This window comes from Nyctereutes procyonoides, unplaced genomic scaffold (genome assembly GCF_905146905.1).
Source record: "Nyctereutes procyonoides isolate TBG_1078 unplaced genomic scaffold, NYPRO_anot_genome, whole genome shotgun sequence".
Taxonomy (NCBI): domain Eukaryota; kingdom Metazoa; phylum Chordata; class Mammalia; order Carnivora; family Canidae; genus Nyctereutes; species Nyctereutes procyonoides.
In genome coordinates, this window is record NW_026575040.1 from 4484663 (window position 1) to 4505770 (window position 21108).

The 21108-nt window shown below is 36.5% G+C and overlaps 1 protein-coding gene and 1 pseudogene across 1 annotated transcript in view; one reads left to right on the forward strand and one right to left on the reverse strand.

Moving 5' to 3' along the window:
- The window catches only part of ARIH1 (ariadne RBR E3 ubiquitin protein ligase 1), a 114565-nt gene that overhangs the window by 69231 nt on the left and 24226 nt on the right, over positions 1 to 21108 (reverse strand). The gene's annotated exons all lie outside the window — the stretch shown is intronic.
- LOC129506513 (U6 spliceosomal RNA) lies at positions 9673 to 9769 on the forward strand (annotated as a pseudogene).

The window sequence follows — 21108 nt, forward strand, 5'->3', positions numbered from 1 at the left end:
CATAGCATGTGTACAGATACACACACATACAAACATTATTCAACCATAAAAAGGATTGAAATCTTACCATTTGCAACTACCTCCACAGAGCTAGAGAGTATTATGCTAAGTAGAGAAAAGACAAATACCAATGATTTCATTCATATATGGAATTTAAGAAACAAATGGACAGTGTAGGGGGGCAAAGCAGAAAACCGACTCAACTGCAGAGAAAAAACTGAGGGTTGCTGGAGGGGAGATGGGTGGGGGGATAGGTTAAATGGGTGGTGGGTATTAGGGAGTGGACTTGTGATGAGCACTGGGTGTTGTATGGAAGTGATGAATCACCAGATTCTAAACTAACGTTAAACTGCATATTAACTAATTGAAATTAAAATAAAAACATGAAAAACAAATAAAATGTTATTATCAAAATATACTATAAAGCTACAGGGCTGGCAAAGAATACCAATCAAAGAAATAAAAGCCAGAAATAGATCCACACAAATATGCCAAAGTGACTTTTTACAAAGGTGCTACAATTCGGGGGTGGAGGGAGAGACACTGACAGCTTTTTCTAAAAACACTGCTAGAATAATCAAGATATCTATATATATATTTTTTTAAGTCAACTTTACCCTAAACCTTGAACTTTACACAAAATTAATAATGGATCAGACCTAAATGTAAAACACAGGACCATAAAACTTCTAGGGGAAAATATATGCGGCCTCGGTTTGGGCAAAGAGTTCTTAGATAACAAAAGCACAAGTCATAAGAAAAACTGACAAATTGGAATTCACCAAAATGAAAAGGACACTTAAGAAAATGGAAAGAAGGACACCTGGGTGGCTCAGTGGATGAGTATCTGCCTTTGGCTCAGGGCATGACACCAGGGTCCTAGGATCAAGTCCTGCATCCGGCTCCCAGAAGGGAGTCTGCTTCTCCCTCTGTCTATGCCTCTGCCTCTCTCTGTCTCATGAATAAATAAATAAAATCTTTAAAAAAAGAAATGAAGAGCCAGAGAATGGCAGAAAACATATGCAAATCATATCTTACAAAGGACTTGTATTTAGATTACATATTTTTAGAGTCTCTTGAAACCCAGTAAGAAAACAAAAACCCAATTTTAAAAACAGGCAAAAGCTTTGGACACTTCAGCAAACAAAATCTACACAGAGACATGAAAAAGAACAAGAAAAGAGGCTCAACATTCTTAGTTATTTGAAGAAAGAATTGAAGCCACAATGTTACCACTAACAAGCTTACTAGAATGTGTGTGGGGGGGAAAGGGAATCTATCAGACAATCCCCCCAGGGCTGCAGAGTATGTGATGTAACTGGAACTTTCATACACTGTTGGTGAGAATGCATAGTAATACAGCCCACAGGGGGAAAAAATGGCAGTTTCTTAGAAGGTTAAACACATACTTACTACAAGCCTCAAATCTCACTATTAGGAAGTTGCCCTAAAAACTTATCTTCAGTCAAAAATCTAAATAACTAAGTTTATAACAGCTTTATTCGTACCTGGCAAAATCTGGAAACAGCCCAAATATTCCACAACTGGGGAGTGGACAAACTGTGGTACATCCACAATGGAATACTACTCAGCAACAGAAAAAACTGATACATACAACAATATGAATCTCAAATGCAAATTCTAAGTGAAAGAAGCCAGATTCAAGAGGCTACATATTATATGATTCCATTTATAGGACACCATGGAAAAAGCAAAACTACAGGGATAGTGTATAAATCTCTGGTTGCCAGGAATTATGGGTGGAGGAGGTCTTGAATAAATGGGGTAGGAGGAGGGAATTATTAAGAGGGCCATTATGGAACTGCTCCATATGTTGACTGTGGTAGCAGATCCACAACTCCAGGCCCCGATCAAAATTCATGAAATTGTACACCCAAAAGTATAAATTTTATATAAATTTAAAACATTAAGTTATAAAAGTAATTTAATCTACACTGGAGCATTTATAATAAAGTTCTGTTTAAAGTACAGTAAGTGTTGAGGAGCCTGGGTGGCTCAGTCACTTAAGCAACTGCCTCCGGCTCAGGTCATGATCTCAAGGCTCTGGGATCCAACCCTGCATGGGGCTCCCTGCTTCTTTCTCTGCCTCTGCCATTCCTCCTGCTTGTGCTTTCTTTCTCAAATAAATAAATAAAATCTTTAAAAAAATAAAACAGTTTTTAAGAAGTACAATAAATGTTAAATGATGCTAAACAGAAGAACACAGACATGAAATTATTCAGTGCCTGGGATTTTATATACATTGTATTTCATTTAATCTTCACATCAATACTTATTACAAGTTAGGTATTATTTACATTTTACAGATGAGGTTGAGAGAGTAAATCATTTGACTTCCAATGAAACAGATTAATAGGATTTGAATACTAGGAAAATTCTATAAAAATGTATGTTGTAGCACCACCCTTAAAGATTTTGACTTAATGGCTTTAGGCTGGTCTGATCAAAAGAGAGAAAAATCACCTATGCGTGTTACCAAAATTCTTGATTAATTGAGTAGAAAGACAATTCAATCTCTCGGTTGAAATAACTCTTCATCCTATTCTTACTGGCAGTCCTCATTTTTTGAAGATACAAACAAAAAGATTTAAATAGTTAATGTGCAGGGCACCTGGGTGGCTCAATGGTTAGGCATCTGCCTTTGGCTCAGGTCGTGATGCTGGCATCGAGTCCTGCATTGGGCTCCCCATGGGGAGCCTACTTCTCTCTCTGCCTATGTCTCTGCCTCTCATGAATAAATAGATAAAATCTTAAAAAATAAAAAAATAAAAAGGAGCAAAATCAATAATTAGAAAATGAGTACTCACAGCAACACATTTAACTTTTAGGGCAATAAAACAATCTATTCTCTAGCTGTAAACTCTAAAACAATGGTCTCTCACTTGGGCTACATATTAAAATCTTCTGAGGAATTTAAAAAATATCAATACTTAGGGACGCCTGGGTGGCTCAGTGGTTAAGTGTCTGCCTTCAGTCTAGGGCATGATCCTGGAGTCCCGGGATCAAGTCCCACATCAGGCTCCCTGCATGGAGCCTGCTTCTCTCTCTGCCTATGTCTCTGCCTCTCTCTCTCTCTCGGTCTCTCACGAATAAATAAAATCTTAAGAAAAAAAAAAAAACTGGACTTTGCCACAGCAATTCTGATTCAATTGTCTTGAGTGGGACATAGGTATGTGAATTTCTCACCCAAGGTTTTTTGTTGTTTTTTTTTTAAGAATGTATCTTGTTAATATTTTTTTAAAGATTTATTTATTCATTACAGACAGACAGAGAGAGAGAGAGAGAGACAGGAGGAGGGAGAAGCAGGTTCCATGATGGGAGCCCGACGTGGGACTCGATCCTGGGACTCCAGGATCATGCCCTGGGCCAAAGGCAGGCGCCAAACCACTGAGCCACCCAGGGATCCCCAAGAATGTATTTATTTTTAAGAGAGAGAGAGCGCACACATGTTGGGGGAAAGACAGAGGGAGAGGGAGAAAGAGAATCTCAAGCTGACTCTTCGCCGAGTGTGGAGCCCAAAATCTGGCTCAACGGCACTACCCTATATGATCACCACCTGAGGCGAAATCACAAGTCAGAAACTTAGCCAGGCGCCCCCACCCAAAGTTTTTACCTAAATTTCCCCCAGATGATAGTAATATGCAGCCAGAATTAGGAACTACTGCTCTAGTTTCCAACTATGAGAGCTGTGAAAAAGAAAAGTATATGTATAGAACTCCAATATGAATATAGCAGTGTAATACTGTAGTAATTTGAAGAAAATTACATTCTAAGGTTATAGCAGCAGTATGTGTTTAAAAAAAAAAAAAACACTTTATTTGAGAGAGAAAGAGAGCACAGAGGGAGAACAGAGGGAGAGGAAGAACAGAAGGAGAGGGAGAAACAGACTCCTTGCTGAGTGGAAAGCCCAATGCAGGGTTTGATTCTAGGACCTTGAGCCAAAGGCAGACATTTAACCGACTGAGTCACCCAGGTGCCCTAGCAGTGTATGGTTTGAAACTATTTACAAAGTTCTGTTTTAAAAAGTGGGTGTGAATAGGCCAATTGCCCGAGCTGAGGCCTTAGTATCAATGCACTATCATCCTCCATTCTTTAATCAAGTGGTTCTCAACTTTGGTAGCATATTAGAATCGTCTGAGGCATTCTTAAAAAACCAACCTACAGGCCACATCCCACAGCAAATACACCAGGGGATAAAGCGGAGGGAAGAACCTGGGCATTAGCATTTTTTGAAAGCTCCCTGGCAATTCCATTACATAGCCAAAGTGAAGAATTACAATTCTAGATGCACACATGTATGCAGATGCCCACATTTAAAAGAGAATCTCCTGGAAGAATTAAGTTATTTGAATGACATTCCTATGATTAGTATTGGGGGGAGGCAACTATTTTTTGGAAATTCTCAAGACACAACCTTCATATTTCAGGAGACAGCTCAATATTAAATGAATGGGATTCATAATATAAAAGGGGAGCCTAAGATCAAACAGCAAAAAAAAAAAAAAAAAAAAAAAAAAAACAGTTTTCCTACACATAAATGGGTTCATAAAACAAAAACAAAAACGAAATCTTGCCATTTGCAGTGACATGAATGGAGCTAGAGTACTATGGTAAAGTAAGCAAAATAGGTCAGAGAAGGACACCGTATGACTTCACTCATATGTGGAATTTAAGAAACAAATGAGCAAAAAGAATAAAAAGGGAGAAAGGCAAAACCAAGAAACAGACTCAGCTACAGAGAACAAACTGATGGTTATCAGAGGGAAGGTGAGCAGAGGGGATGGGTTAAATAGGTGATAGAGATTAAGGAGGGCACTTGGGATGAGTACCAAGTGATGTATTCAAAGTACTGAATCACTATATTGTACACCTGGAACTAATATAACACGATGTTAACTATACTGGAATTTAAAAAAAAACTTAAAAAAAAGAATGGCCTTATTTTTATTTATTTACTTATTTTTAAGAAGTTATTTATTTGAAAAAGAGAGCAAGCAAGAGAAAACACGAGTGGGGGGAGGGGCAGAGGGAGAAGCAGAAGGTGACTATCCTGTTGAGTAGGGAGCTGGATACTGGGCTTGATCCCAGGACCCAAGGATCATGACCTGAGCCCAAAGCAGACCCTCAACCAACTGAGCCACTCAGGCACCCTGGCCTCATTCTTATAGTACATTTCTAACTTAATCTGTGAGCTGCTGATGATCCAAATTTTACAGAATCTTGCTTTGTAATGCCTTCAGAATAGAAACCCAAAAGCCATTAAATGTAAAAAACTTCTGTACAGAAATAGTTGCAATATCTACACTAAACAGTAAATAGGCAAACATACAAGTCCATAAAAAACAATCCAACACATGGATAATTTATGAATTCTAATACAATTGGCTGAAAAACAAGAAAATATTCAATCTCCTTAATTACAATGTGTTTTTTATCTACCATGATGGCTAAAATCTTAAAAATTTATTATATACAGGGACAAAGGAGGGGAAATATTCCATGTTAGTGAAATGCAACTTTTAAAGAGTAATTTGGCAGAACTGATCAAAATTAAAAATGCACATGATCTAAGACAGGATCTAGAAATTCCACTTTCAGAAACCTATTCTGCAGAAATATGTTAAGTGTAGAAGGGGAAGAATAAGAAATTTCACATGCACATTATTTGGAAAAGCAATAAAGTAAAGATAACCACATTTTTCCAATGAGGGACTGCCTATAAACTATGCCATATCCATACTTAGAATATTATGCAACAATAAAAAAAAAACAGGAAAAAAAAAGATCTGTATGCACTGACATGGAAGGTTATCTATTAAACATCATTGAGTGAAAAAAAAAGGCAATTTACTGAGCAACGTACAATATTTTAGTTAAAAAAAGAAAGTAAAGTTCTTTTTTTAAAGATTTATTTATTTGAGAGAGAGAGAGAGAACATGAGAGGATAGGAGGGGCAGAGGAAGAAGGTGAGGGAGAAGCAGACTCACTGCTGTGCAGGAACCCTGAGATCGTGACCCATGCCAAAGGCAGGCACTTAACAGACTAAGCCACCCAGTGGCCCCTTGTAAAGATCTACGATATGTAATAAATATCTACAATATGTAGATAAAGATCTACAATATGTAATAAATATCTACAATATGTAGATAAAGATCTACAATATGTAATAAAATGTTTAGAGGTTTTATATTAAAGCTATTCTGGAGAGTTACCATCCCTGGGGGCTAGTCTGGGAATGGGGTGAAAAGATGTGAATTTTTTTCTGTATAATGATATGAAGAGAAATTTAGAGTATTACTTTCATAACAATCAACTATAAACAGTAAAGGCCATGCTTCTTAAACTGTGGTTCACAAAATTACAATCACCGGACTATGTTAGAAATACAGAATCCCAATCCACATCTACTGAATCATTTCAACCAGATTCTCAAAGTTCTTAAGGTGATGTATATGTACAGTGATAAAAGCTACAGAAAGTTCTGAGAGTTGGTTATATTAACCATAAAAGATTTCATTTCCAAATTCTCCTTAGATTTAACTAAATACTTGATTTCCTTTTAAGAAATTATCATGTATGGGGATCCCTGGGTGGCGCAGCGGTTTAGCGCCTGCCTTTGGCCCAGGGCGCGATCCTGGAGACCCGGGATCGAATCCCACGTCGGGCTCCCGGTGCATGGAGCCTCCTTCTCCCTCTGCCTGTGTCTCTGCCTCTCTCTCTCTCTCTATCATAAATTAAAAAAAAAAAAAAAAGAAGAAATTATCATGTATAATTCAAGCATAATTTTTCTTCTCCTAAAAGGTGTATAAGTACGTTGACAGCTTTATATTGAGTCAATATATGACCAATGCTTAGTCAATGACATACAAAAATAAATTCTTTATGTATCCAAAGTTCATACAATACCATATACAAAATGAAAGAGTAGTATTTGTCACTAAAAGATTGCTCTTGACTTTGATCATTCAAGGCCTGGTGAAGGGTATAAAAACTCTTAAGATACCTTGAGCAAAGGAGGAGTTAATAAAAGGAATTTGTGCTTAATTGGTAAAAGGACCATGATTAATTGGTAGAAGGACTGGAGGAGTGGGGCTGTAAGGTTATGTCTACAAGAATGACACCAGGAAAGAAAAAAAAAAAAAAAAGAATGACACCAGAACACAACAGACTGAATAACAAGGAGCTCTCCCTACTTAAGCCAGCAATGGAAGCACTAAATTCAAGAATGGCAGACAATTGTGATCCAAAGATAGAAAGCAGGAATCAGGAAGTCATCACTGATGATGATTCAACCACTGCCACAACTGCCCCTCTAGATACCCAGAAAGCCAGGTGATATACACAAGTCTAGCTGCTGCCTTTGCCACAAATACCTCTTGATAATGCAGAAAGATGGAGAAAGTTTTCAGCTTTCTAAACCAACACAGCACAGAAAGGTACTTGGAGGTACTGAGGTACTGAGGAAGATAATCACAGAATTGTCAAACAGCTTAAAAACTATATGCATTTAAAACAAATTTACAACTAAACAACATAAACCCTCAAAGTTTCGAGTTTCAAATAAGAACTTCTAAGCTACCCTTCCTTTGAGAAGGAAGGTAGAAGAGAAGGGGAATTGTTGAAGCTTATGTTGTTCAGAGACTTTCCCCCCTAGAGATGCTTCTTGGAAGATTACTGTAGCAAATTATTTCACAGTTTAACTATCTCTTGGAGATTAGTAAAAATGTAACACTGACAAGCTTTGACCAAATAAAATTCTGGAGATCCATGATACTTAACTTGAAATTGTGCTGAAGCATGTGTTTGAACTACAAATATAATTCTGATGTACCGGGATCCCTGGGTGGCGCAGTGGTTTAGCACCTGCCTTTGGCCCAGGGCGCGATCCTGGAGACCCGGGATCGAATCCCACGTCGGGCTGCCAGTGCATGGAGCCTGCTTCTCCCTCTGCCTGTGTCTCTGCCCCCCTCTCTCTCTCCTCTATCATAAATAAATAAAAATTTAAAATAATAATAATAATTCTGATGTACCAAAACTTGTTAATGAATGCATTTAGCGAACTACCTACAGTAATATCTCAAATTTGGCTCTGCTATTCTTTACTTGCCCTTGTATATACATTTTATGAGGGCAATTATTTTCTTCTACATCATCTCAAATTTGGAGTTAAGATTTCACCTCTAGAAGAATGTCAAGAGTTTAATCAGAATTTAATAATTTAAGTAAAATGTTTCTATTAAAAAAGAAAAAGAAAAGATACTATCACTGTGTGTAATCATTTGATTTATTCTGTAAAAATTCAACTGTAAACTAAACAGGAGCATGTGATGGAAGGGATATATTTATACAAATGGTGAAAACAAAATGTTAGGTAAAACTTCTGTTTTTACATCAAGAAAAAAAAAATGTCGTCTTAACATAGCACTATATACTTCAGCATCTAGTTGATCAAGAGCCAAGTCACCTCCAACAAACGCAGCCCTACAGTTTTAAACATTTACTACTACATGAGGCCCCATTCAAGGCAATTTTCTTGGGTTTCACTCTCTTGAGGGGGAAAGAAAATCCCCCGTACTCTTTTGAGGGGAAAAAAAAATCCTACAGTTAAAAGGGTAAGAACCAAAAGGAAAGACCAAGAACCAGGTAACTACAAATTCCAAATTACCTTGGCATAAAGGAGCTAATTCGAACTATAAATGAAGATTCTATATAGACCACCTTATGTTTCTGTACTATTTTTGCAGTAATTCAGAACTGTTGGAGAATTATTTAATAATCTTTTTAGTTATCTACTCACAAGCTCACCTCTAGGTTCCAACTGTCAAGCCCAAAGTATTAGTGTTCTATACACAGCTATTGTGGCACATACTAAAATGTTCCACAAACACACAACCAAAACATCTGAGTGACCTCACAGAACCACACTTCACTTAACACAACCACTAGCCATCCCTAAACTACCTAAAAATGGCATACCAAATTGAATTAGTTCTGCAAAGTGAAATGAATATTGTTAAGTGTTGTATATATAGTTATCTCTTCCTCTGGAAGCACTGAAAAAAAAAAAGATAAATACACATTCCCAGCTACTTCTTAATAATAAATTTTAACACAGCATCATATTTGAACTAGTACTTCTTCCTTTTTCATCCTAGCAAATCAAAACACTTATTAATAGATAAGTCATAGACATTCTGATTAGCAATTCACTACTTCTATGTGTACGGTACACAAAAATTTGTACAATATAAACCTAACTGAGATTCTTCAAAAACTCACAGTGCTTATTTAAAGGAGTATAGAGGTTTTAATTTGTATCTCAGATCCTATCAAAAAAAGCCACTGTAAATTTCTTTAAAGCTCAAAAAGTAGCCATAAATCCAAATGATCTTGAAATAGATACAAATATACTCCTGTATCATTTAAATAAAGTTTCATAACCAAGCTGTAATAGGCCATGTATGTCTGCAGTATGTTCTCCTGCCAATTATTCTCAAAATATACAGGCTCGATGACTAAGAATCATGAAAAAGGAACACGTGGCATGTATAATTGGAACCTTCCTCCCTTCAGAAAGTCTATAATGAATACTGGGACTAAGAACACTTCTACATATACTTGCTGAGAGGATTTTAAAGAATGAAGATAGCAATGCTCACTTCAGCAGCACATATACAAAAACCGAAACAATACAAACAAAATACTGTGCAAGGATGACATGCAAATTCAGGAAGTGTTCCATATTTTTGTGTCAAAGAGTATGGAGAACATCAATTAAGGAAGAGTATTCCTGACTGATAAAAAATGACTTGGTAATGCTCACCTCTCCCTGCTAGAAGTTTACTCAGTATATTAACATAGTGCATAATAAAAACAAAAAAGTAAAGGAATAAAAAGGAAGAAGGATGATATCACTAAATGTGAACCTTTGATAATGGGGTTGCACTGAATCACCATTTAAACATTTAAGATTGGGATCCCTGGGTGGCTCGGTGGTCAGCCCAGGGCATGCTGTCTTCGGCCCAGGGCGTGATCCTGAAGTCCCGGAATCAATTCCCACGGGCTCCCTGCATGGGGCCTGCTTCTCCCTGTACCTTTGTCTCTGTCTCTCTCTCTCTCTGTGTGTGACTCTCATGAATAAATAAATAAAATCTTTTAAAAATATATAAAATAAACATTTAAGATTTTATTTATTTATTTGAGAGAGAAGAGAATAGGAGCAGGGGGAAGGGCAGAGGGGGAGGGAGAAGCAGACTTTCCACTGAGCAGGGAGCCAGACATAGGAATCGATCCCAGGACCCTAAGATCATGACCTGAGCTGACGGCAACCACTTAAACCAACTGAGCCACCCAAGCGCCCATTTACACATTTTTTAAATTTAGGGTATATTCATAGTTTTAGAAGTTAGTTATAACCTCAAGGTTTAACAATCCTCTCTTCCACATCTCAGTCACTACTGATTTCTAGTCCTCTGACACAAGCATTTTAAATTCTTTTCAAGGGCAGCCCCGGTGGATCAGCAGTTTAGTGCCGCCTTCGGCCCGGGGTGTGATCCTGGAGACCCGGGATTGAGTCACAGGTGGGGTTTCCTGCATGGAGCCTGCTTCTCCCTCTGCCTGTGTACCCCCCCGCCCCCCGCCGTGTCTGTCATGAATAAATAAAATCTTTAAAAATAATAATGATAAAATAAAAAATAAATTCTTTTCACTGTTTCTTCTGGTATTTACTTTTATCCTAAATAATATACTTTTGTCAGATAGTTGTTATATTTCTATTTTAGATGTTATTACCATCCTTGAAAATGATGAAGATTCAACACTCTTACATTCACCTTCCCTCCAATCTTTCTAATATAATTTTATCATTTTTATTTAAGCCACTATCCATTGTTTTTTAACAATCATCTAACAGGAATTCCAGAAAGAGAAGAGAGAGGAAAATTACCAAAGCAGTATTATACATTCATTTCCCAAAGCTTTAAAAGGACACAAATTTTCCAGTTGAAAGTGTCTACCAAGGCCCAACACAATGAGAAAATGCACACTTAACCCATCTTTTCAGACAACCAAGGATAAAGAGATAAGGCTAAGACATTAAAAAGTCATCAAGAAATGAGAACCATCAAGTCCTAGTAATGGACTTACTAGCAACAGCAAGTGCAGATGGCAATTATCTTTCAAAAAAAGTACAATCTAGACTTTCTCAGCTAGCCTATCTAGCAACCAAATTAGAAAGTTAAAGACTCAGTGCCACAACGAGTAATATCTTAAGAAAAGTTACATGGGAGTTAAATTAAGGATGTGGCCCGCCAAATGAGATTAAAGCAAGAAAAAGACACAGATCTAAGAAGCAAAGGCTCCAACTCAAGAGGACAATAAGAAACTTAGTGGAAAGGGCATCCTAATTAGAAGAATAGGATGGAGGGCTCCAGGAGAAGAGTAAATACAATCTAAATGACCTTGATACCAAGTAAGTAAAGTAAGTAAGTGAGTAAATACATACATACATAACATACATATATATATATATACACACACACACACACACACACATATACATATATACATAAAGTAGGATGCCTGGGTGGCTCAGGGTTGAGTGTCTGCCTTAGGCTCAGTGCATGATCCCGGGATCCAGGATCAAGTCCCACATGGGGGTCCCTGCGAGGAGCCTGCTTCTCCCTCTACCTTATGTCTCTGTCTCTCTCTGTGTCTCTCATGAATAAATAAAATCTTAAAAAAAAGAAATAACCCTAATATACTCGTTGAACTGTCATAAACACAAATATTGTTCAATAGTGTCACTTAAAAAAAAAATCAAGCTATGAGCAAATTAAGACTTGGCTATGATCACAAATCAAAAGGACTTTAATAACATAAAAATATAGGTGGCATAGAGGGGATTGTCAAAGGTGAGAGAAGAAAGAGGAAAGAGAAAATATCAAAAGGTAACGGAAAAGACAGAGGTATATTAAAATTATAAATGTAATCATTCAGAGATGATAATAACTTTTTCATTTGTTACCACACGCGTGTATACTATTTTTTTAAAACAAGTAACAAGTTGGAGAAAAGAGCTACAGTAACAATCATACATTAAGAACTCCTTAAGAAAAGGTGCAAAGGATATGAAAAGGTAACTTAGAGAAATGATACATTAAACCAAGTAATATTTTATCAGAGTAATAAAAATTTCAAGATTCTTAATACTGCCAGCAGAGGTGAAAAAAAAAAAAAAAAGACAGTTCACATACTATTGTTATAAACTCAACAACCTTTGAAAACACTCCACCTTGCCACTGAGGGGGGCACTTGACGGGATGAGCACTGGGTGTATAAGTTGGCAAATCGAACGCCAATAAAAAAATACAAAAAAAATCATAAAAGAGAAAAAAAAAGAAAAAACATTCCATCTTAATTATAAAAACTGTAAATGTCTATACCTACGTCTTGCAAGGCCACTTCCAAGGTTAGGTTTTGGGTCAAGAAAGGAAAAGGAAGGGGACAATAGGAAGGAGACACACAATAGAGTGAGAAAAATGGCCAACAATAGGGAAAATGACCAAGTGATATGCTCATATTAGAAAATACTGTACAATTTTTAAATCCACAATAATACTGAAGGAAAAAAATAGGAAACAGGAAAAAAGCACCAATACAACTCATTTTTCGTCTAAAATAAAACATTTCAACTGTAGATTAACATATGTTGACATAAGAACACTATTTTTTTTAAAACTAATCTTAGGGGCAGCCCAGGTGGTGCAGCGGTTTAGCGCCGCCTGCAGCCCACGGCATGATTCTGGAAACCCGGAATCGAGTCCCAGGTCAGGCTCCCTGCATGGAGCCTGCTTCTTCCTCTGCCTGTGTGTCTACCTCTCTCTCTCTCTCGCTCTGTATCTCTCATGAGTAAATTAAAAAAAAAAAATCTTAAAAAAAAATTAATCTTAGCAATGATCTAGATCCAGTTAAATAGTTCCCATTTTCACACCATTACTAAGAATCCCTTTTCAAAAAGACATTAACCAAATTTTGTAAAGGTACCACCACCACATGCATTTTTAAAAGGGAAAAAAACCTGAAAAGAAGTTACTTTTGAAATGTCAAAAGTGGCAGTCAGGATTAGAAGGAATCCAGGTCCCTAAAATTCAGAATTAGTTACAAATATTCATTTTAATATTGCCATACTATAATAGGTTAATTATTTATGATCTATTAAGAACATGAAATAAAATATATTTGGAAAAAGGGGCTAAACATGAAAATAGGAAGGTAAAAAAGTCAATCAAAAAGGTTTCCAAAAAAATAAATAAAAAGGTTTCCAAGAGACCAAAAAAAGGGCCATCTCAAACACCAAAACATCTTGTTTCAAACACAACTGATTTAAAAAACTTCTACTATGGTATACTATGAAACTTCAAAATACATTTCCAAAAAAAAAAAAAGAAAAAAAGAAGAAAAAAAAAACAAAATACATTTCCACATTTAAGAGAATACAGACTAGTTCTTCTCCATATAGTATACAGTTTATTATAGTATTAACTACTAACCTCAGTCTTTTGGGCCAGAATTTGGGCAGTAGCTACTTAAGATCTTAGGTTTTATAGTCATTTTGAAAACCCAGCAGTCTTCACTGAAAATCAAATACAAACTTGTATCTGTCTTTTCATTTGGGAATACCTGAAAAGCACCATATTAACCTATGTAGAAAAACACAGCCCCTTCCTTTTAGAAGCGTATTAATAAATAAAATGATGCAAATATCTGTATCATTCAGCTATCCCTAGAATCTCACTTCGTCACCCAACACTAGAATAAAAATAAGCAACCTCATACTTTACCTTATATGTAAGCTTTCCATTTCTTTTTCTTCAAACATTTGCATTGTGTTGCCTGAGTTCTTAACACTTGCCTCTGATTTAGTGTTAGAATTCGATATAAAAAATGCTGTTGCTCTCTCATTGTAATATAGCATTAAAAAAAAGAGCAGCTAGGTATTGGTGTCATAATTGCTATCATTTTGCAGGCAAATGGATACAAATATCTAAGCAAATGGTACAAATATTTAAATAGAAATCCTTAAACTTCCTTAAAGAAGTTAAACAACCTGGAAAATTTAGATTATTTCCATCAGAATATTCAAGACTCGGACATACAAATAAATATTAATATATAAAATATACATGCATAGCCAGATCAATTTACTTTCCTCCTCCTTTTCCTTCCAGTGTTACAAATAGGTCCTTTGTCATAGTTTCTGAAAATCAACCAGGTCCTTGAATCAAGCAAATAACAATACTATCCTCCATTTAACCATTTCTTTAAAAAAAAACAAAAAAAAAAAACAAAACAAAAACAAAAACAAAAAAAAAACATTTCTTCTATTATTCAGCTTTTTTTTTTTTTTTTTTTTTAAAGATAGTAGCAAACACTAATTTATTCTGTTTGCCTAAGTGCCAAATCAGCTTCTGGTTTAAAAATAATAATAAAACTGTGCCCTTTATAAATGGATATATCAGGATTGTTTGTCATGTCAAAATTGGCTTGTCATCAAGATTTACAGGATAATCGGTGTGCCCTTAAATAATGAGGTACTTGCTGCCAAAATGTGCTTGCACATATATGTGTTTAATGGTCCTTTAATGACTTGTCTTTGGAATGATTCTGTCCTACCTTTGCTGCTGCAGCCCGCCTGTCCTTTGCATCACTGAATTCATACTTCTGGAAGTACCCAATATGCACTGTAACAGACAGATGGACAGATCAATGGGCCACAGCGGCAAAGGCCAGATAGACAGACTTGATAAAAATTAAAATCAAGGTATATAAAGGGAAGGGGAAAACCAGAAGAGAACATATCTACCTATATTCTCTAAGCAAAATAGCTGAACTTCAGGTCTACAATCTTCCCATACACATACTCAAACTATTTTTGATTTCCCTATTATTCCTTTCTTTCAAGAAGAAATAGTAACACTGCAATAGGCAAAATAATCAGTATTTTTAATACCATCAACAGTTACAGAGCAGACATTTCTGTAACCATGCCACACAATTTTAGAAGTAGTTATTCTTTAATACAAAATTATGGGGATCCCTGGGTGGCTCAGCGGTTTGGCGCCTGCCTTTGGCTCAGGGCATGATCCTGGAGTCCTGGGATGGAATCCCACATCAGGCTCCCTGCACGGGGCCTGCTTCTCCCTCTACCTGTGTCTCTGTCTCTCTTTCTCTCTCTCTCTGTCCTCATGAATAAATAAAATCCTTAAAAAAAAATTCAAAATTATTTTTCACATCCAAAGACTCTATGCCAAAATTATTAAGGCAATCATTACACACAGAAAGCTTCTGTAATGCCAAGGCCTACGTGATTCAACTAAACTTGGGATCACAAAGTAAAGTATCTATCAGCATTTTACCATTCTACATTTCCCTTTCTATGTAAAAATGGTTGCTAGCACCACATCTAGATAACTTTTGAGGCTTAAAGGAATATATAATTGTGTCATTTAGGTCAATTACCAAGATATAGTAGAACATACACAAAATTAGCAACATATCTTTAAAATTTATATAGAGTCCCTCCTGTTACTTCAAATCCATTCAAACAATTAACACTTCAAGGAATTTCTAAAAGTTAGTTTTAAAACATAACCTTAATATCTCAAAATGCTACCTTGCTTAAGCTGTAAAAAGCCATTTTTAATCTAATCAAACATTTTGGTTTTGCGTGCATCTAAAATAATGTAGATTCATTCCCCATGTTTAAGGAAGACTGAGGAAAAACATTTCCCCTTTCATTTCCAAGGGATCTAACCACTTACACATTTCTTACTGTATCCTCTCAAAAACTTCAGCAGGTAATTAGACATGGTAATCAAATGTAATGCATGATCCTGGATGGAACCCTAAACTAGAAGAAGAAAAATTATAAAATAACATTCTGAACAATGCAGAAATGTGAACGTGGCATGTGTATTAGTATTTACAATAACATTATTCAGACAAAATTCACATACCATAAAATTCACTTTCATAGTGTATAATTTAGGGATCCCTGGGTGGCGCAGCGGTTTGGCGCCTGCCTTTGGCCCAGGGCGTGATCCTGGAGACCAGGGATCAAATCCCACATCGGGCTCCCGGTGCATGGAGCCTGCTTCTTTCTCCCTCTGCCTATGTCTCTGCCTCTCTCTCTCTCTCTCTCTCTGTGTGTGTGTGAGTATCATAAATAAATAAAAATTAAAAAAAACAAAGTGTATAATTTAGTAGTTTTGATTATATTCAAAGCTGTGACACACAGATCTGTCAACCGTTAATTTTAGAACATTTCATCAGCCCAAAAAGAAACCTCATACCCATTAGCGGCCATTCCCCATTCTCCCTTTCCCCCACACAGCTGCTGACAAACAATCATCTTTTTGTCTCTGTGGATTTACCTATTTTGGACATTTCATAAAAGTAGCATCAGGATGCATGAGTGGCTCAGTCAGTTAAGTGCCCAACTCTTGATTTCAGTTCAGTACGTTATCTAGGGTTGTGGAGTCAAGCCCTGAGTCAGGCTCTATGCTCAGTGAGGAGTCGGCTAGAGATTCCCTCTCTCACCCTCTCCTTCTGCCCCTCCCTCCACTGGTGCAAGCACAGCACACTCTCTCTAAATAAATAAAGTACAATCTTTAATCTTTAAAGATTAAAAAAATTAAGTGTTTTAATCTTTAAAATATATATTTTTTAAGATTCCATTTATTTATTCACGAGAGACACACAGAGAGAGAGAGAGAGAGAGAGGCAGAGACACAGGCAGAGGGAGAAGAAGCAGGCTCCATGCAGGGAGCCCAACGTGGGACTCGATCCCGGGTCTCCAGTATCACACCCGGGGCTGAAGGGGGCGTAAACCGCTGAGCCACCCGGGCTCTGCCCCTAAAATATTTTTTTTTAAGTGGCACCATAAAGTATGAGGCTTTTGTTATTTACTTTTGTTTATCTAGGAAGGTCAACTACCTGAGAGCCTGCCATGGACATCAAATAAATCTGACTACTGAGGGAATGAAGAGGAACAATTAGTCTGGAAGTCCGTTAAATGAAAGCACCTGGGTAGCTCAGTGGTTGAGCATCTGCCTTTGGCTCAGTCCTGCATCAGCCTCCCCACGGGGAACCTGCTTCTCCCTCTGCCTCTGTCTCTCTCTTGAATAAATAAATAAAATCTTTGAAAACAAAACGAAGGCTGCTTAAAGCTTCAGCTAAACTATTTTTTAACTACTCATTTTACAGATGAGGAAAGAGAATTTATTAAAATTGACACAAAGTCATAAAATTGATTTAAAAAAAACAAAGCTGCCCCTGAATTTAGTTCTGTATATGATGTCAAAGACTTAACCACTAAGCTGTTAATAATAAAATTCTTAATAAAATTCACCAATTCTCACTGATTTTACCTAATTTACTTGAGTGCCTATCCCTTCCATTTCAGCCTTGCTAACCTCATCAAATATTTCTTGATTATTGTTAACAGACTTCTCACTATTCTCCTTGCTTCCTCATTTCATCCTATTCTTATATATACCCTATACTTCCATCAAAGTGGTCTTTCTAAATACTAACTCTACATTAATTTGTTTCACTAGGTCCTAGGGGATAAATGCATCTCATTTAGTACTAGGCTAAAGCCTTTCATACATAAACTGCCCACCTGTCTAGCCCCAGCTCCTACCACACTACTTCCCATACCAGACTATTAAGAGCTTCTGCCTTTATACATTCCTCTGACTGGACGGCTGGCTTCTCCTATCCCATCTGCCTGTTGAGCTCTAACTATTCATTTTTTAAAACCCAGCTTCAGACCTATTTCTACCATGAACTGTCAGTCCTTCCCAGAAAACAGCATTAAGCATTCCTTCTCTAACCCTGTATGTAAGATATGTGATTGATACATATGTCACTATACTTTAACTTATTTATACATGCCTTTTTATAGGGATGCCTGGGTGGCTAAGTCTGCGTTTGGCTCAGGTCGTGATCCCAGGGTCCTAGAATCAAGTCCCTCATCAGGCTCCCCATGGGGAGCAGGCTTCTCCCTCTGCCTATGTCTCTGCCTCTCTCTGTCTCTCATGAATAAATAAAATCTTAAAAAAAAAAAAAGTTGTCCAGTATTTGTATTCCCCTAGCATAGCAGCTAAAGAAGTATTAGTTGGTAAAAAAAATCAAGTACTCAACTTACATAATGTTCCCAATTAAACTGATGCATTATACCTAAGATCCCATGAGTCTCAGAGAATATGCAATGGGAAAAAGCCTATTCAACAAATGGTGTTGGGAGACTGGACAGCTACATGCAAAATAATGACCACTGACTTAAACCATACAAAACAAAGATATACTCACAAAATGAATTAAAGACCTAAATGTGAGACCTGAAACCATAAAAATTGTAGAGGAGAAACACAGGCAGTAATTTCTCCAACATCCCACATAGCAACTTTCTTCTAGATATGTCTCCTGAAGCAAGAGAAACAAAAGCAAAACTAAACTATTGGGACTACATAAAAATAGAAAGCTTTACACAGCAAAGGAAACAATCAACAAAAGATAACCTACAGAATAGGAAAAGATATCTGCAATGACATTTCCTATAAAAAGGGTTAGTATCCAAAATATTTTATAAAGAATTTATATAACTTATATAACTCAACACCCAAAAACCAAATAATCCTATTAAAAATGAGCAGAAAATATGAACATTTTTCCAAAGAAGAAATACAGACGGCCAACAGACACACAAAAAGATGCTCAACATCAGTAATCATCAGGGAAATGCAAAGCAAAATACCATGAAATATCACCTCACACCTACCAGAACAGCTAAAATCAAAATAAAAGAAGCAAACAGCTGGTCGAGAGGATGTGGAGAAATAGGAACCATATTGCACTGTTGCTGGAGTGCAAACTAGGGCAGCTACTCTGGAAAACAGGATGGAATTTCCTCAAAATGTTAAAAATAGAACTACCTTTTATGATCCAGTAGTCACACTACTGGATATATACCCCAAAAAATACAAAAACACTCATTCAAAAGGATACATACACCCCTCTGTTTCTTGCAGCATTATTTACAATAGCTAAGTTATGAAAGCAGCCCGTGTCTACTGACAAGTGAAAGAATAAAGAAGGGAATATTATTCAGCCGTAAAAAAAAAAAAAAAAAAAGAACGGTATCTTGCCATTTGCAACCTGGAGTGAGAGTGTCTAATGCTCAGTGAAATAAGCCAGTTAGAGACATACCATATGATTTCATTCATGTGTGGAATTTAAGAAACAAAACAAAAACAGAAAAGCGAAGAATAATAAGGGAGAAAGAAGATAAACCAAGAAATAACTCTTTAACTACAGAGAGCAAACTGAAGGTACCAGAGAGGAGGTGGGTGGAAGACTGGGTGAAATAGGTGAAGAGGATTAGAGTACACTTATCATGATGAGCAATGAGTAATGTATAGAATTGGTGAATCACTATATTACATACCGTACCAAAACTAATATAACATTGTATGATAACTATACTGAAATTAAAATAAACAAGATTTTTACCAATTAATGTGAGGCCTTTAGCAGTCAAGAAACACCTAGGCATTCCTGAAAAATTCATTCTCAGCATCCAGCATTCCTTCCCACCCACTATAATACCATAATTTAGAAAAACAACTGCCCCCACTCCAAATATCCTAGGGTTCTGAAGGCATTTTAATTGAGCAATGACCTTAAAAGACACAGCAGCAAGAATATGAAGGTCCATTCCCAGATTGGATGAATTTTTTCCTTAGCTTATGGCTGTGTCCACATCCTTACCATAACCCTAACTGTGATTCAACTTTTATCATACTACGGTAATTTGGAAAAAAAGTTCCATATATATGGCTTAGTTATAGAAAGGATTAGTTCTAGTGGTGCTAATCTTTTTTTTTTTTTTTTAAGAGGGGGAGGCAGGGGCAGAGGGAGGACAGAGAGAATCCTAAACAGGCTTCACGCCTAGCACCCAGCTCCATCTCACCACCCTGAGATTGCCACCTGAGCTGAGTATCAAGAGTATGACACTTAACTAACGGAGCCACCCAGGTATCCCAGTACTAATCCCTTCTTAAAACAACTGTAGGCAGCCATCTCCCAATCAGGAAGCATGGAGTAGCTAGAGCACTAGGGGCCTCCCCAGGAAGTTAGTCAGATAGAGAGAGACTACTTTTTTAATCTCTCTTCAAAGATTTGTTACTAAACACTGGAATTGTCAACCTTTCACATGCAAACAAGTGAGCTAGGGAAAACAGTATCTAAACTTTGACACATCCAATAGCCCGGGATGGAGAAAGTGAATATTCAGAGAGAAAACATATCCTCTCTAGCTCATTTTACTATCAGAAAAAGATGAGTAGGAGATGAGCTTTTACCCTGACCACTGTTTCAGTTTTCTCAGACTTTTGCAGATCTAAGTATTCCAAAGTGATTACAAGAGATGTCATAGAATACAAAGTGCATTTTTATGTTCCTAAATTAATAAAACAACTTTATAGGCAGAAAAAAACCCATCAGTCTCAGAAATTCATCAAATAATCCTAATATGATGTTTAGGGTCTCAAAAAAACAGATAAAAATCAAGTTAAAAGAAGGGTGGAGGTTCTACTTTTTAAGAGAAAAGTATTAAGAATGAAGATATTAATAATAGTGATTGCCTCTGAGAAAATAAACCAAGTAATGAAGACATTAAGGGAGGGGATTTTTTACTTTATCTTTTGTACTTTTGAATTTTGACCCATGAAAATACATGCACAAACAATTTTTTTAAATCCTGAAGAGAGTCTTAACAGTCGTAGAATACTGGGGTTAATTTTATTTTTTAAATCAAAGGTTATGGTGGAGAGTTCAGTCATATTGACCTAAACTTGCAACTTATTTATAAATTTTGTGTTGGTTACATAAAATGAAGAAAATCTTGATTCATAAAGATAAATTTGCATTTCAATTCCAGGATATTCTTCACTTAAACTGACCCCAAAGCTTTAAAAAAAGAAGGATAAAACAATTTTATTCAGAGCTAACTAGTTAACATTA